The sequence below is a fragment of the Phyllobates terribilis genome, unplaced genomic scaffold, assembly GCF_046119375.1.
Source record: "Phyllobates terribilis strain yellow unplaced genomic scaffold, ASM4611937v1 Scaffold_4__5_contigs__length_816908805, whole genome shotgun sequence".
NCBI lineage: Eukaryota > Metazoa > Chordata > Amphibia > Anura > Dendrobatidae > Phyllobates > Phyllobates terribilis.
This window is the reverse complement of record NW_027362764.1, coordinates 678,732,955-678,749,485: the sequence shown is the minus strand read 5'-3', so window position 1 is coordinate 678,749,485 and position 16,531 is coordinate 678,732,955. Positions and strand designations below refer to the sequence as shown.

General features: G+C 46.0%; 1 non-coding gene and 2 pseudogenes across 1 annotated transcript; all 3 read right to left on the bottom strand.

Moving 5' to 3' along the window:
- Positions 1 to 4,448: 4,448 nt before the first annotated feature.
- LOC141270064 (5S ribosomal RNA) lies at positions 4,449 to 4,568 on the bottom strand (annotated as a pseudogene).
- A 621-nt stretch (positions 4,569 to 5,189) lies between these two features.
- Positions 5,190 to 5,308, bottom strand: LOC141268221 (5S ribosomal RNA; annotated as a pseudogene).
- A 932-nt stretch (positions 5,309 to 6,240) lies between these two features.
- LOC141267028 (5S ribosomal RNA) lies at positions 6,241 to 6,360 on the bottom strand. Its single transcript, XR_012321047.1, has one exon. It is a non-coding gene; the product is annotated as a 5S ribosomal RNA (ribosomal RNA).
- Between the last annotated feature and the right edge of the window lie 10,171 nt (positions 6,361 to 16,531).

Sequence of the window (16,531 nt, the reverse complement as noted above, 5' to 3'; positions counted from 1 at the left end):
GTATGAATTTGATATTTAATTTTATTTTCTTATATTTCCTTAGAGTTTTCATTCCAAAGCAGGATTTGATCAAAGAACTCTAAAATGGATTTATTTCTTTATTCACACAGGAAGTGAAAAAATTGCATGATTTTATGTGTATAACATTTTAAAATAATAACAATATATCTAGTTGAACTATAATATATATGTAATACTTATTAATTCTTTTGTGTTGCTAATATTTTCTGTGCATGAAGTGTTCATGCAAATTAAAGTAGCTTTACAGCATGACGTGTGACAGCTGCGGCCTTTGAACTTTGAGCTAATAGTATAGGATCCCATTCATTCTATTTTCAACTGATGTAACTTAAGACCGGACAGCCAGTGAAAAAAGAATCTAAGACAAGAGTTTTTTCAAGTGTCTGAAATTCCAGTGACTTACTCTCATATTATATAATATGTACTTGGGGAATATTCAAAGAAATATAAAGATATTCAATTGATATGGCAATGCGCATTAATAAATTGGGATACAACAATTTTGGGTTAAATATATATATATATATATCTAAAACTTCATATGTGGAATGTTTGAGTTGAACAGATCTGTGAATGTCAGAGTGAAGGTGACAGATGAGTAAATCAGCAGCTGCTAAGTGTGATTGATGTGACAGAGGCCTCGTATGTTTGTATGTTTGAAAAAATAAAAATGTTTCTTTATGTGAAGGTACAAAAATATATTTAATTCTGAGGAAATTATAATACATAATTAGGTATTATCTACATATATATATTTCTATATTTCTTTAATAATTATTATTTCTTGATTCAACTAATAGTGGATAAGGGCAACCACACATCAAAATGGTTTACAAAGCAAATTTATATTTAGAATAATTTTCCACATGATAATATTCTTGAATAACTATATAATTATTTTTAATGGTTACCTAAATAGGTACACACCTCTCTTTAGTCAAATCTATGCTACTCATCGATATGAAATTTATAATTTGGTTCTGATATATACATAAATTTTATAAAATAATATTTTTGGTATTAAGGGGGAAAATGTGTTTTTGATCCTGATTACATAATCACTTTTGATCAATACTTATTTTACACACATTTTAATAAAGAAGAAATAATAATAAGGTACTATGGTATAATTAAGAAGGGTATTACATGCAAAGTTGCATAATTTAATATTTTTTGGTGGTACAAGGTTATGACAAATATGAAATCATCCAGATAATGGAGATATAAGGGTATTTTTTATGGAGAATATAATTACTCTGCATTTGTCATTAAAATTTAAAGGCCTTATTTTTATTTTTATTCTTATTTTTACTCTTAATTTTATTTTCCATTTTTAAAATTTTATTCTTACTTTATACTTCTTATTTTTCTATTTTTTTTTTTTAATTCTCATTTGATTTTATTTGAGTTCAATATCTCAATTGAGAAAACATATTAATATTTAATAAAGTAAAGTCTAATACAAGAGTATTGCTTCATTAAATATATATTGCTAAGGAAAAAAATGTTTACATTTTCTGAGTAAACACAACAATTCATTCATTCATTTATTCATTCATTCATACATTCATATATTTATTCATTTTGGTTCAGGAGTATACATTCTTTGATATTATTGGTTTAATAAAGATATTAAAACTTGTTTTTTCAAAATACACTGACAACTATGGGTTGGAAAAGGTAATTACACCTATGACATAAAAATGTTCTATCATATGGAGAACTTGATTGATAATAAATTATTATCTATTATTGTTTATTATTCCAAACATAATTTATTTTAATATTTTGATAATAATTAGATGGATATTACTGATTGCTATGGTACGCTGTGATATTATAGGTTAGGAAAAACTGCCAGATTTGGTATCAGATTAGGGAATGAAGACTTCAATCAAGACATCGCAATTATGAATTCTATCTTAATAAAGACTTTTAATTTTTATAAATCAAAGAGATTCTCAAAAGTTACAAGAAGAAGCAACTGATATCCGGACGTCTCAGAAGGTAACAGGTGTGAATGCTGAGTGTTATAATAGACTGTGTCCATTACATACAATACAATTCACACCACTGATCACCAGGACGGCAGAGGACGATGATCCTATATGTACTGTGTTGTGTTCAAGTTTAATCACGTTCCAGTGGTTTCTTATCACCTGCAACGCTTCAATGAAAGCTGGTGAACAGGTAATACCTGGCATATGTGTCCTGTATATAAAGGACTGAGTACTGGTTATGGTGCTATATAAAGCAGGAAAGTGTCAAGTTAACCCTTGCTTTACTGACCAAAGACGTCACATCTGTTCCAAAAGTGACACGAGACCAGTGCGGACACATGGAAGATTCCAAAGACGATCCAACGTAAGTCCAGGTTACACTGCACAGATATTAAAGCTACATTTCATCCATGGACTTTGTTTTCTTATCAACTGACACACATAATCTTTCTAATAAAGAGTACAGTTTATGGACTGAACAATAATGAACACAATTATGGACTGTACAATATCTACATGCTGTAATTTATTTCAAAGGAGTTTTCATCTAAAGACTGTGTTATAAAAGAACCAAGAAGAAGACGAGACGACGACCCGATGACATCAAATGATGACGATTGAACCCGCGATTGCTTCAATTTAGATATAGGGAAGTATAATTATACATATTAAATGAATATTAGTCACGGCTTACCATAACATGAATTCACATCATTATATAACAATAATCCGATATTGATACTATTATTACTATTATTATTATTATGGAAATTTAATGATATTGCCAAGGAAGAAGGAAAGAAAAAATGATTGATGAATGTATCTTCTTTTGAGTAATTTCAGTTAAAGTCCTTTTATTCTCAAAAAAGGGGGAAATGTTAAATGGTTAATTATGGAAATTCATTTGGAATGTTAATCGATAATCATTTTTCTGAGTTCTATGCCTCAGCCATCGTGTCTAGTTGACATGCGCTATTTGTGTGTGTATTTTTGGTTCACTACCATATGTAGAACAGGTGTCCATACGACTGGCTATAAAAGCCCATGGTACAGAAAGGGGGGGCTCTCTTGCTCTGCCCACCGCACAAGACACAGAATCTTCATGCTGAGAAGCAGATGACATGTAGGCCTGGACACATGCTGGACAAAGACATGGTTTACCAGCCAGGATCCAAGGAAAGATGGGTGAATCTCAACAATTAAGCTAATTATGGACAAATGGACAATTACTTTATAACTAATTATTGTATGTACCTGCTGCAATCTGATTCTTTTTAATGGACAATCCAAGAATAAATAGATACATTTTTTTATAAGAATATTGTGATATTGATACTTTGAGAACTCCTCAGTAGAATAAAATAATACAGGAAGAGTTTTATTTTACAGGCTCCCATCCAAGTACTAACGAGGCCAGATCCTGCTTAGCTTCCGAGATCAGATGAGATCGGGCATGTTCAGGGTGGTGTGGCCGTAGCAAGAGACAAGCCTCTCACTTGCTGCTTTTCTACTTTGAAGTCTGGCTGCCGGATGCCCTTTCCAGTGTTCAGCAAGACCAGGTCCTTTTGTGCTTTCCCTTCTCTTCAATTTTTTTGCTGGCTTCCTTAAAAGGTCTTGTAGACACAACGCCCCACTCAGAGCCGCTGAGCTCACTGATCGGCTGCAGTGCTGTCGATGGAACGTCAGCTTGACGGCCAATTCCACAGGCCGGGAGCAGAGGCGTGACTCACCGGTAGACCCGGGTAGGGTGAGTAGAGCGCGGTTAGTTGCTTTCTAATAACCTGCAGCCGGGGATTAACTTTTAATGAAAGGGAACAATCCCTTTGACTGTCTGCAGCGCGCCACACCTAGGAAGCGCACTCTCACACACAAGCCAGCATGCACACGTGCTCGTGCTCACACGTGACAACACCCCCTATCTGCCTCTACAAACTCTCCGTCACCATGCGTCAGACTCTCCTGCCTGTTTTATGATTTCAGGGCCCTAGCAGGAATCACCCCCCACCTCCCCAATTCCTTCCGCACCTTCCTTGCCTTCCTTGCACTGAGGTTAGCTCTTTGTCAGCCGTCTGGCTTGGTTACACGAGCTTCTTTGCAGAGAAACATGTTACTTCTGCTGGCCCTCGCTAGGCGGCCGGCATCCAAAACCTTCCCTGGGCACCTGCTGAAAGCCTGGCCCCTTCACGGCCCCGGGTGCTTTTAACACCATCATTTCCACACGGCGAGCTGCGGAGTCAATAAGCATTCCTAGCCGTGGCAAGGAGCTCGGTGTCAGGCTTGCGTGAAGGCGGCAGGGAAGCGTACTTAGCTGCCAACTGGCTCAGAGGCCTTGGGGCTTCCATCATCTAAGTTACTTAAGGTCGGTGTCCGGCAAGGCGCCGTTCCATGCTAGCCGAGCTGGGCAGTAGGGCAAAAGGTCATCAAAATAGTCTATAGCACCCGGTGTTCCAAGGAGGTCTCCCATCCAAGTACTGTCCGAGCCCAGCCGTGCTTTGCTTTCGAGATCAGACAAGATCGGGCATATCCAAGGTGGTATGGCCAGTAGCCGCTGCTCGATCCATCGCCCGGCCAGCCTTTCTCAGGATCGCTTGGTGGCGAGCAATCTGGCCGTGATGGGGCGGGCTCCAAAAGGTCCATGCAAAGGCTTTGCCGTCCCTACAGGTGTGGTTTGTTTAGCAGTGATTCACCCGCCGCATCAGGTGTCTTCAAAAATGTCTCGGCGCATGGTCTCCTGCAGGCTAAACCCTTCAACGCGGTAATGTGACAGAAAGAGCACGCTGGACCCGTAACTTGGGGGTGGAGCGAGACGTCCAGGGGTGAATGAAGGAAGAGGGTGAGATGGTTGCCAGTGACTTTGAGCTGTTCTTCAGGGGGGAGGGTAGTGTTGCCTGCAAAGGTCTTCTGCTTGGGGTTACCGGTGGTTGCCTCCAGCCACGCAGGAGACGCTGGTCCTGGTGAAAAGGAGCCTAGTATTAAAAGTAAAGAAGCAACAATGCTGGAGGCCCACGGTGATCAGAAGGATGCTGGTATTTTGCAGAGATGAAATAGCGCAAGAGCGAAAGCAAATGAAAAAAAGAAAAGAGAATGAATGTGTGCACTTGTGAAACGGAATGGAAAAAAGGCATAGAAGAGAGTGCCCCCTGCTGGTGGAAGGAAGGAAAAAGCAAAAGCCTACAGCACCTGGTATTCCCAGGCGGTCTCCTATCCAAGTACTAACCAGGCCCAACCCTGTTTATCTTCCAAGATCAGAGGAGACCAGGCGTGTTCAGGGTGGTGTGGCCATAATCAGAGACAAGCCTCTCACTTGCTGCTTTTCTACTGTGACGTCTGGCTGCCGGCTGCCCTTTCCAGTGCTCAGCAAGACCAGGTCCTTTTGTGCTTTCCCTTCTCTTCAATTTTTTTGCTGGCTTCCTTAAAAGGTCTTGTAGACACAACGTCCCACTCAGAGCCGCTGAGCTCACTGATCGGCTGCAGCGCTGTCGACGGAACGTCAGCTTCACGGCCAATACCACAGGCCGGGAGCAGAGGCGAGACTCACCGGTAGACCCGGGTAGGGTGATCAGAGCGCGGTTAGTTGCTTTCTAATAGCCTGCAGCCGGGGATTAACTTTTAATGAAAGGGAACAATCCCTTTGACTGTCTGCAGCGCGCCACACCTAGGAAGCGCAATCTCACACACAAGCCAGCATGCACACGTGCTCACACGTGACAACACCCCCTATCTGCCCCTACAACCTCTCCGTCACCATGCGTCAGACTCTCCTGCCTGTTTTATGATTTCAGGGCCCTAGCAGGAATCACCCCCCCCTCCCCAATTCCTTCCTTGCCTTCCTTGCACTGAGGTTAGATCTTTGTCAGCCGTCTGGCTTGGTTACACAAGCTTCTTTGCAGAGAAACATGTTACTTCTGCTGGCCCTCGCTAGGCGGCCGGCATCCAAAACCTTCCCTGGGCACCTGCTGAAAGCCTGGCCCCTTCACGGCCCCGGGTGCTTTTAACGCCATCATTTCCACACGGCGAGCTGCGGAGTCAATAAGCACTCCTAGCCGTGGCAAGGAGCTCGGTGTCAAGCCTGCGTGAAGGCGGCGGGGTAGCGTACTTAGCTGCCAACTGGCTCAGAGGCCTTGGGGCTTCCATCATCTAAGTTACTTAAGGTCGGTGTCCGGCAAGGCGCCGTTCCATGCTAGCCGAGCTGGGCAGTAGGGCAAAATGTCATCAAAATGGTCTACAGCACCCGGTGTTCCCAGGAGGTCTCCCATCCAAGTACTGTCCTAGCCCAGCCCTGCTTTGCTTTCGAGATCAGACGAGATCGGGCGTATCCAAGGTGGTATGGCCAGTAGACGCTGCTTGATCCATCGCCCGGCCAGCCTTTCTCAGGATCGCTTTGTTATGATCTGCTACAGAGAGTATGGAAAGAAAGGAGATCTATCCCTACAATAGAACTAAACTAGATCCCTACGATGTAACGGGGAACCTGATCCTGCGATCAGACCCGCTAAAGTCCTCGGCTAGTCTGAACGCAGACCTATAGATGTGAGGGAGGGATCCCTACAAGATCTAGGGACTGGGAAAAGTTGGACACCTCCTAGCAGAAATAGTAGCAGTCAAAGACAAACACACAACAAAAAGGCATAGGGGTCAGAAGACCTAGCAAAACTAACAGAGAACGGCAACAGAGCAACAAGCTAGCTCAACAGTAGTAAATACAAATGAAGTCCAGCAAAGCCAGGAGGGCGGAGCCGGATTAAATAGACAAAATGGTCATGTGACCAGCAAACTAAAAAAAAACTAACAGGAGAGTTGTAACAGTACCCCCTCTTCTAAGAGGATCCTCCGGATCCCCCAGGCCCAGGCTTACCAGGAAACCTCCTGTGAAACGCTCGGACAAGTCTGGGGGCAGAAACATAATCCGCTCTCACCCATGAGTTATCCTCAGGTCCGAAACCCTTCCAAGCGACGAGATACTGCAAACTCCCTCTATACCGTCTAGAATTTAGGATGCGGGAAATTTCATATTCCCCGTCCTCCACCACCGGAGGAACAGTGGCAGAGGCGTCACCATCCGACACATCAGGTTTTTTCAACAGAGAAACATGAAACACTGTATTAATCCTCCAGGACGTAGGAACCTCCAGCCTAACAGCAGATTGGTTAACTATCTGAAGTACCTTAAAGGGCCCTACGATCTTGGGACCCAATTTTTTAGAAGGAATCCTCAATCGCAGATTCTTAGAGGACAACCAAACCATGTCACCAACCGCAAACAAAACCTCTTGCCGTTTCCTATCAAAGTACCTCTTAGATTTTTTGTTAGCCTCCTGAAGATTACCACGCACATCCGTCCAAACTCTCTCCAAATCACCGGAAAAACTATCCTCCTCAGGCACAGCCGAAACCAATTTGGAAAATGACCCAAAAGACGGATGTCTCCCAGAACAACAAAAAAAAGGCGAACACCCAGCAGAAGAGGATGTATGGTTGTTAAGAGCAAATTCAGCAAGTGGCAGAAATTCAGACCACCCCTCTTGATTGTCTGCCACAAAACAACGCAAGAACTGCTCAACATCCTGGTTCTTCCTTTCTGTCTGGCCATTAGACTCAGGATGATATCCGGATGAAAACGACAAATGAACTCCCAACCTGTCACAAAAGGCACGCCAAAAACGAGCCACGAACTGAGGTCCCCTTTCAGAAACAATGTTATTAGGAACACCATGTAGTCTGACAATCTCCTTGACAAAGGCCTTAGCGAGTGTCTTAGCGCAAGGCAGTTTGATGAAGGGAACCAAGTGACACATCTTGCTAAAACGGTCCATGACCACCCAGATGACCGTGAAACCTTCAGAGGGAGGAAGGTCAGTAATAAAGTCCATAGCCAGATGTGTCCAAGGTGCACTAGGAACCTCCAGAGGGCAAAGCAACCCCGCAGCAGGAGCATGCGAAGACTTGGATCTTGCACACACAGTACATTGGCGCACCCACTTAATGACTTCATTCTGCCATCCAGGCCACCAAAAACTGCGACCCACAATTCTCTTGGTCTCAGAAATTCCTGGATGACCTGCCAACTAGTGTTGAGCCACCCTCGTAGTGTTCGAGTTCGGTTCGGTTCGTCGAACACCCGTGTGTTCGCCGAACTGTTCGTTGAACTGTTCGTCGAACACCTTCGAACACCGTTAAAAACAATGGCAGGCAAACAAAAACACATAGAAACACATAGAAAACACCTTCAAAGGTGTCCAAAAGCTGACAATCTGCTCAGAAGACACAACTAACACATGGAAAAGTGACAAGTACATATAGTCATGCGAAAAGAAAAGAGGTGGAGGAGTAAAAGGAGGGGGAGACACAGATATAGGCATGTCATGCCCTTCTAAAATCCAAAAAGTGAGAAGCCGAGACGGCCAGTCCGCTCCTGCCCGTGCCACCTCCGTGTCGCCGGGTTTGTGCCAGAGCCGCGGTGAACCCTGACGGCCAGCCCCCCTCTCCCAATACTGGTGCCTGTCCGCTGGTGGGTCGAGAGAGCCCCCCTGTGGTGGAGGCAGCTCTAAGCTTTTTAATTTAAATTGTCCCTCTAATTTGAATGAATACACTTTAAATCCATTTACAAGGATCTATTGGAGGGCAAGTCTCATGCCAGCAGCCGCGTAATTCCAGCTCCAGTAGCGTCCACTAAAGCTGCTGCAGTTAAAAAGCTTTTATAAGGATCGAGCTCGGCTGTCCACCGCAAGGCATCCTAGTGCCAGTCCCAGCCCCTATGCCTTGGGGTGCCTCCTGATGCTCTTCACTAAGTATCCCATGGTCCCGAAGCATTTCCTTTGAAAAAATTAAGTGTCCAAACTACAGGTGGTGTAGCTTGCTTAACAGCCGGGATAATCCGCTGACTAGCAGACACTGCTACTAGGCACAAAGTATTTCCTGGGCTAGATGCAGTTAAAAATTTGTAAGTAGATACTCTCGTTGGATGCTGAGAAAGCATTCCATAGAGTCTCCTGGCACGCCATATATGATTCTCTTAAAAAGCTTGGGGTAGGGGTCTAGGGGACCCTTTTATAGCCAAAATCACGGCCCTGTATCACAATACGTCACCTAGGCTGAAGATAAATGGAACTGTAGCACCGAGGGCTCGGTTGCTACAGACGTATTGCACCTCACCCAGAGGTGTGATATCTCACTCTCAGATAAGGATGGAGTGTGGATCAGGACCCGACACCTGCATGCATTACACCACATTGCCGTGGGGCAGGGCGACCAATATGCCCCTGAGATGGGCACGACAGTCCCTGTCCCTGGCTGGAGTGGGGGGAGGGAACACTGAGGAAGGGGAACCCTGCAGTGCAGGAGCAGGGAGGAAGCAGTTCCTGGGTGCATTGAGAAGGGAGTATAAAAGGTGGGCACCATCTTAGTTCAGTGCAGAGAAGTCTGAGCAGAAGTGGCAGGGAGCAGGGGCTCTGCATGAGCTCTGCTCCGGAGGCGGGCCTAGTAACAGAGGCCCAGGCCTGCAAGAGGGAGAAGGAAGGAAGAGGAGCGGAGAAGGCTCCAGGAACGAGGAATGAAGGGATCCCAGGGGTGCGGACGGGCGAGTCGCCACCGCACGCCCGAATCCACCTGCGTGGAGGGGTCAGGCCAAAGGGGGAGACCGGTCCCCGAACTAGTGGAGGCAGGAAACGACTCTCAGCTAGAAACCGGAGGCTCTGACATTTTATGTGGCGCATCCCCTTGCTCCACCCGCTAGGAAGGCACCACATAGGGTCAGGGAAACTGGCGCCAAGTTTACCAAGAGGAGGCCCGAGGCAGCCGGACAGAAGTGTTGGTAAGAAAGGCCAGACAAAGGACACACAAAAGGGGTCCTGTGAAGCGCTCCAAAGTTATCTGGGAGTTGTCTGAGCCCCTCACCTGGTGAGCACAGTACGACGTGGGCAGCCGTTACCTGCAGACGTGGTCTGGATAATAAGAACTGTGAGTAAAGGCCCTGAACTGCATCACTGACTCCGTGTCGTTACTGCTGCTGCCTTGCACCATCACCCCCATCCTCCGCATACACTGCCCTGAGGCTATACTCCTCCCGTGGGGAGTTATGCTACGCTCTGCTGCACCCACAACACCAGCCTTAGCGGTCTGCCCTGTAGCGGCGGTTCACTCTGACCGCAATCCACGGGTGGCGTAGTCGGACATTTAAACATCAAAACCACATAAATAGTTCCGCCACTGGTTTGACCGCCCTGAGCCACGGAACCGGATCGCCGCCACGAAGACTACAACCACCAGCATCCACCAAAAAGGGTCCGGCTCCGGGTGTCCCAAGGCCCAGGGGGTGCGTCAGAACATTTTCATCACTTCACAATCACCAATGGGACAAGGCAGGGATGTCCTCTGTCCCCTCTCTTATACATCCTAGTGACGGAGCACCTGCTCTCATCAATTCGCCATAACCCCAATATTAGGTGGATTGAGGTGGGAGGCACTGAGTACAAGTGCTCTCTATTTGCTGATGATGTCCTAGTATATATCACTCAATCACATATATCCATCCCTGCTGTTATGGCTGAAATAGATCACTTTGTTACATGGTAAAATTTTAAAATCAATGCAGCGAAGTCTGAGGCCCTCGATGTCTCCCTCCCTAAATCCATATAGGATTCCATCCAGTCCAACTTTCCCTTTGCCTGGCCCTCACAGGGTATCAAATACTTAGGAATTCCTATTCATAGAGACCTCTCCCATCTATGTTATCTTAATTTTGGGCCCTTTATTGAACAATTCCATACAGACCACGGTTGGCAAGTTAGAACTGTAAGATTCACTACGTGAACCACTGGTGTTTTGTGGAAAAGCACATGTACACCGCGTTCCAAATTATTATGCAAAAAGTGTTTAGGAGTGATAAGGGAAGAATTTGTTTGTTTGTCAGTTAAACTCATTGATGGTGATGTGTGTCAGGGCTCTTTATATCACTGTAAGCAATTGCAGACACTTGTGCTAATTAGTTTGGCAGGTGTGTCCAATGAAAGGCAAGACTACTTAAGAAGGCTCTCTCACATTATTAAGCAGCCTACATTTTCTGCCAAAATGGGAAAGAAAAAGGATGTGTCGGCTGCTGAGAAGCAACAAATTGTGGAGTGTTTAGGTCAAGGCATGACTACAATCAACATTGTGCGATGATCAGGATGAAGTGTCGTGGCAATCAAGAAGTATGTAGCTGATTCACAGTACACACGTGTGCGTGCTGATAAGGGCAAATTGAGGACTCTTTCCTACAGGCAATTACGTCAGGTTGAAACAGCAGCGGCAAAAAAGCCTTGTCATAGCAGCAGACAAGTTTTTGAAGCTGCTTGTGCCTCCAACGTCCCCCGAACAACAAGATGCAGGGTCCTTCAGAGGTTTGCAGCTGTGCATATGCCATCCTGTCGACCTCCTCTATCCACTTCACACAAGCAGAAACGGCTCCAGTGGGCCAAACATTACATGAAGACTGATTTCAAAACTGTTTTGTTCACGGATGAGTGCCGTGCAGCGCTCGATGGTCCAGATGAATGGAGTGGAGGATGGCTGGTTGATGGACACCCCACGCAAGCACGGCTACAGCGCCAACAAGGATGAGGTGGAGTAATGTTTTGGGCTGGAATCATGGGGAGAGAGATTGTCGGCCCCTTTAGGATCCCTGAAGGCGCTAAAGATGAACTCCATAATGTATGTGGATTTTCTCAAACAGCACTTCCTGCCATGGTTCAAGAAGAAGAACCGTGTATTTCACAGCAAGATCATTTTTCTGCATGATAATGCACCATCTCATGCTGCACATAAAACATCTGCATCTCTGGCTGATATGGGCATAAAAGGGGACAAACTTATGGTGTGACCCCCATGCTCCCCTGACCTCTACCCCATTCAGAACCTTTGGAGCATCATTAAAAGAAGTGTCTATGATGGCGGGAGGCAGTTCACATCTAAGCAACAGCTCTGGGAGGGTATTCTGTCCTCATGCAAAACAATTGAAGCAGAAACCATCCAAAACCTGACAAATTCAATGGACGAGAGAGTTCAGAAGCTCCTTTTGAACAAGGGGTCCTATGTGAAAATGTAACATCACCTAGAATAAAGTTTTGAGTTGAAAACTGTTTGATTTCAGTTTCTAACAACCTGCTAATGCTTATAATTTCAAAAATGACCATTTTTTTGGTCTTTATTAAAATGAAAAGGTTGATCGAAAAGTTTGGGGGATCTAAGAGTGTGGCAACCCAGTAGTCATGATTACTTCGAATTCTGACAATATGAGGGTCATGCTGCAGGTAGTGCAGCAAGAAGGCACTTATGTGTCTTGCGCATCTCGGAGCCCCAAAATTATTTTCCGGGCTAGATGCAGCTAAAAATTATTTTTAATTTTAAATCTGGTGAAGCTTATTATAGATGGCCTAATAGGATCAGTGCTGCACACTGCTACAAAGCCCAAATTATTTTCCAGTCAAGATACAGATAAACATGATTAGTAATTTGAAAGCTTAAAACGGTTGGTAGGGTGATTTTAACCAATCATCAAGCTTTTACTCTCCCCAGGATGACACAGGGGTAGAAAAGTCGTTTCGGATCCATGATTTGTTCATCATTATGAACGTGAGTCTGTCTACATTATCAGTGGAGAGCCGCGTGCGCTTATCTGTCAGCACACCACCAGCAGCGCTGAACACACGTTCAGACAGAACGCTGGCTGCGGGGCATGACAAGATCTCCAAGGCGTAAGTGGCTAGCTCCGGCCATTTATCCAGATTGGAAGCCCAAAAAGAGCAAGGGTCCAGTGACACAGTCGTGGCTTCAATGTTTACTTGGAGATACTCCTGTACCATCGTCTCTAGGCGTTGACTATGTGTCAGACTTCTTGTCTCCTGTGGCCTTGCAAAGGATGGGCTAAAAAAGTGGTGAAATGATTCCGCAAAATTGATGTTACCAGCAGATACTGTGGTTCTGTTACGGTTTGAGTGCTGAACACTTGACGGTCCCACGGTTGGCAAGTTGGAACTGTGAGATTCACTACGTGCACCACTGGTATTTTGTGGAAAAGCACATGTAAGATTCTGCAACAGTCTCTGCTGATACTCCTGCATGCGTGCATCCCTTTCTATGGCAGGAATAATTTCTGCAAATTTACTTTTGTACCGGGGATCTAACAGTGTGGCAACCCAGTAGTCAGGATTATTTCTAATTCTCACAATTCGAGGGTCATGTTGCAGGTAGTGCAGCAAGAAGGCACTCATGTGTGTTGCGCATCCAGGAGCACCAAGTCCCTGTTGTGTTGGTGGCGAGGTAACAATCATGCTTCCTTCCTCTGTCCTCTCCCCCCAACCTCGCACAACAGAAATGTGATCAAGGTCTCCCTCATCTGATGAGTCTTCCATCAGTTCGTCCTCCACTTCTTCCTGGGCTCCTGCACCTTCCTCACTAGTTTGGCTGCTACCATGCGCCCTGGTAAAACCATCTCCCCCACCCTCACATGCCTGCCGCCTTGGTGCTGCCGACCGTCTGGACCTTGCAGATGTTAGCCCTTCCGCATACAACTCCTCCTCCTCTACTTCCTCCACCTCCTCTTGTGCCACCACCTGACTCCGAATTCTGTTTAACATGTGCTCCAGCATGTAAATCACCGGAATAATCATGCTGATAATGGCATCGTCAGCACTAAACATCTTCGTCGCCATTTCAAAACTGTGCAGAAGGGTGCATAGGTTCCTGATCTGAGACCACTCCTCCAGCGTGATTTGCCCCACCTCTGAATCTCGTTGGCCCAGGCTATACGTCAGAACGTATTGCACCAGGGCTTGTCGGTGCTGCCACAGTCGCTGCAACATGTGCAGAGTTGAATTCCATCGGGTAGGCACATCGCATTTTAGCCGGTGAAGTGGCAGGCCCAACGACTTCTGTAGAGATGTAAGTCGCTGAGCTGCGGGATGCGAACGGCGGAAGTGAGCACACAGCGACCGTGCCCTCTGCAGAAGGCCATCTAGTCTGGGATAGTGGGCTAAAAATTGCTGGACAACCAGGTTCAACACGTGAGCCATACAAGGCACGTGTGTGACATTGCCCCGGCGAAGGGCCGCACCCAGGTTTGCAGCATTGTCGCACACGGCCTTCCCTGGTTTCAGGTCCAGTGGAGACAACCATTCATGAAATTGGTTCTCCAGAGCTGACCACAACTCCTCAGCTGTGTGACTCACATTTCCCAGACATTTCAATGTAAAAACCGCCTGATGACGTTGAGCCCTACTGCCAGCATAGTAAGGAGGTGTGCAGGATCCCTTCTGCGCAGTTAGAAAGCTTGTGGCATGACCAGACATTCTTTGGGTGCAGGTGGAAGACCGAGAGGAGGTTGAGGAGGCAGAAGCAGTGGAGGAACTTTGACATAAAGAGGATTGACGCACAACTCGTGGGGACGGCAAGACTTGGACAGCAGCCCCTTGTCCTGCTGTCACCATAGTTACCCAGTGCCCAGTCAGCGACATGTAACGCCCCTGTTCATGCCTACTCGTCCAAGTGTCTGTGGTGAAATGCACCCTGTCACACACAGAGTTTCTCAAAGAAGCGGTGATGTTGTGTGCGACATGCTGGTGGAGCGCAGGCACACCTTTCTTTGAGAAGTAGTGCCGACTGGGCATCTGGTACTGGGGCACTGCGACGGACATAAGGTCTCGAAAATCCTCTGTGTCCACCAGGCGGAAAGGCAGCATTTCTGTAGCCAAGAGCTTGCAGATGGTGAAATTCAACCTCTTAGCTTTCTCATGGCTAGGAGGAAATGGTCTTTTACTTGTCCACATCTGAGGGACCGAGGGCTGGCTATTGTGCTTAGACGGGGTTGATAAGGGTGTCCCCGGCAAACTGCCGGTCTGTGAGGAAGATGCAGGCGGACATGTTAGGTTGCCTTGATCCAAAGGTGGTGCTATCGATGTCGGACAGCGCTCAACACCAGCTGGTGTTACCACCTCCAAAGAAAATGATGACCTGCCAATCACGCTGGCTGTTGCGGGTAAAGAGGTGGCAGGTCTGCGCCCCAAAACAGGTGTGACTGCTGTCCCCCCAGTCACAGAGGATGAAGAGGCCGTGGATGCACAAGATATGGCAGACGGTGATTGGCCCGGCCGGCTAGGCCGCATTGTAGCACACTGAGCTTCCCACTGCAACTTATGCTTCATGTCCATGTGCCGGTTCATGCATGAAGTACTCAAACTATGTATTTTTTGGCCTCTACTTAGCTTTTGCTGACAAATGTTACAGATAACACGAGTTGGGTCATCTTTATCGATCTGAAAAAATGCCCAGGCTATGCAAGGCTTAGCACCCATGCGACCTGAAGAGCCACCACGACTTGTGGTGAGAGGCAGAGTTGTGTTTGAGGATGCAGTTGTTGACGTGCTTCCAGTACTACGTCTCTGTCCAGGAAGGCGCAACCTGACCTCGTCGTCACTAGCATCTTCCTCCACCTCCTCTGCTGACCTCATCTCTTGGCTGACTGTGGGTTGACAGTAAGTGGGATCTCCGACCTCATCATCATCACCCTGTGCGTTATCACACCCGTCGTCCTCAGAGCCAACCTGTTCCTGCCCTGACAAAAAACTAAAGTTGTCGCTCCAATCAGGTATTTGAGTCTTATCATCGTCTTCCTCATTGTCTCCACCAACAGGAGTTACAGTTTGGGAATGAGGGTCTACATTATGGTCAGAACCTTCTGCGTCTGGTCCTGGATCCGACTCATAAAGATTCTGGGCATCAGTGCAGATCATTTCCTCGTCTGGATTCACAGAAGCGCTGGAGTCGACCTCTGATTCCCAGGCTATAGTATGAGTAAACAGCTCTGCAGACTCAACCATCTGTTCTACCTCATACTCAGACGGGCAGCTGGAGATTTGGGAGCTGTGAGGAAGCAAGTGCGATTTGGGTGACACCTTTGAGGACTGGAGTATTTGTGATGTTGAAGTTGATGTGGAGGAGAGCCCACTTAAAGGAGCACTTGATATCCGTTGAAGCACCTGCTGTTTTTGTGCCTCATCTGGAATTTGTAGCGATTGGCGTGGCCGTAAGAAAGGGATCTTATCACATTGTCCGCTAAAAGAAGTAGACATTTTAGTTTGGCTGGAAGATGGTCTTTCTTCTGCACCTACCCCACGGACACAACCTTTTTTCCCCTTCCCAACACGCCTATTCCCCTTTCCACCAGCAGCAGGCCTTTTTCCACTCATTTTGGTGGTTAACTAATTCACAACTCTGGAGTTGTTTGCACAAAAAAACAATGGATGGTAACCGAGCAGAGCTGAGTGGCCAAACTGTGGTATTAGGCCAAAACTATTGGCTGGGTTAGATGCAGAAAAAAATTATTTTTAATTTGCAACCTGATGGAGGTTAGTATAGATGGACTAATAAACCAAGTCCCACACACTGCTAGAAGCCCAAATATTTTTTCAGAGCTAGATGCAGAAAAAAATTATTTTTAATTTGCAACCTGATGGAGGTCAGTATAGATGGACTAATAG